Consider the following 1,778-nt stretch of genomic DNA (forward strand, 5'->3'; position numbering starts at 1 on the left):
AACCCAGAGCAGTTCCTTGGGCAGAGGTGGTGACCAGAGCCTGTCCCCACACCAGTGGGATCCCACAGCCCCCTCGTTCCTGCTCTGCCTCTCTCCCCTCCCATAATTTAAAGCCGTAAAAGATAAAACACACTCGACAGAAACACGTCAAATAACGGGAAATTAAATACAGTAATTACCTTTTTTGAGGATACAAAGGTTCAAGTGTACTGTAAAAGGTCGGTGCTACACGGGAATCTGATGGGACGGGCTTTGCCCAGGAGGGATGGACAGGGACCCCTTGGGCTCCAGGGGACACGCTGGGGATGGGGGACACTGGTACATGGTAGTGTGTAAATACAGCCCTAAACTACAGGAGAGACGCTACGAGACGCTGGAGCCCTCGAAGCGGGACACAGAATGTGCCCTGGGGCATTGCCAGGAGCCCCCAAAGCAGGAAAGGCTCTACTGGACCCGCCCTGGTGTAGACGGGGAGTGGCCGAGGCCACCAGGCTGGCGCTGTCACTGCGCTGCGTCCTGCTGTGGTGCTGCCGCAGGGGACTGGCACTGGGACTGGCACTGGGACTGGCACTGGGACTGGCACTGGGTCTGGCCCCGGGAATCCCTTCCTTGGTGCAGGGGCTCTGAGGGGTGGCAGGGACAGGGACCCCCCTCCCCACCGAGGACCATCCAGGTAAATGGACTCAGTTTAGAAGCTGTGTGTGAGCAGGGCCACGGGCAGCCAGGGCAGGCAGGGAGCAGGAGGGCAGAGGGTGTTTCACTAAAACTGAAACGCTTCGTTCCCATCGGGGAGCATCGGACAGGACAAATCCACATGGAAAACCAAAACCTACCACTGAGGCCATGGAGCCAGAGGGTGGGTCCGGAGGGGACTGGGGAAGTCCCCTCTGTCTTTGGCACACTTTCCATGGTGTTTTTATGTGAAAAATTTCCATCCCAGAAGAAAAGCCAGGTACAAAACCAGTGACAATTTCTCAGCTGAGAACATTGTGCTGGTGAAATCTGCAGATCCCACCATGGAGACATTCCAGAATCCATCCCAGTTTTGTCATATTGGCCAAGAAGAGAAGACAGGAGCCATCACTGCAGTGCCCCGGCCGCTGGGGATGGAGAATTCCAGCCTTGGGGCCACACAATCACTTATTAAATCCCAACAACAACATTTTTTTAAATACTAAAAAATTTGGGGAAGAAAGAAAATACTCAAACCAAAAGAAGCTCTCCCCCCTGGGATGTGTTTCCTGGGCATCCCTCATCCCTCCACCTTCCCTTCAATGCTGCTTGCCTGGGGATCTCAACACCCTCACCCCAGGAGGGAGGAGGGGGAGACAGAATGGATGGGAGGCTTTGTCCCTGCACAGGGAATGGGATGGGGCTGGGCCGTGGGGAGGAGGTCCTGGGCTGTGGGTCTGGGGGCTGCAGCAGGGAGGGGGAAGGTCTCTTATTGCTCTGAGTGGCCACACTGCCCTTCACACACACACACACACACACTCGGGGTGGGATGCAGGCAGGGGGGTCTCTCCAGATCCCCCAGTCCTTGCCTGGGCAGCCTCTCGCCACCAGGGAGGGCAGGATGAGGCACTTCTGCTGCTGCCCCTGCAGAGCTGTGGCATGGAGGGCACTGAGCTGCAAATGCGGTGCTGCCACCGCACCCCCCGAGCTGCCAGGTGTCCGAGGTTACCTGCGGGGCCAGGCTGAACACCGGGGGTACCACGGGGCAGCAGCAGCAGCAGCAGCAGCATCAGGGGTGCCCCCCACCCACCCCACCCACGCAGCCC

Source organism: Geospiza fortis, unplaced genomic scaffold, assembly GCF_000277835.1.
Source record: "Geospiza fortis unplaced genomic scaffold, GeoFor_1.0 scaffold1683, whole genome shotgun sequence".
Lineage (NCBI taxonomy): Eukaryota > Metazoa > Chordata > Aves > Passeriformes > Thraupidae > Geospiza > Geospiza fortis.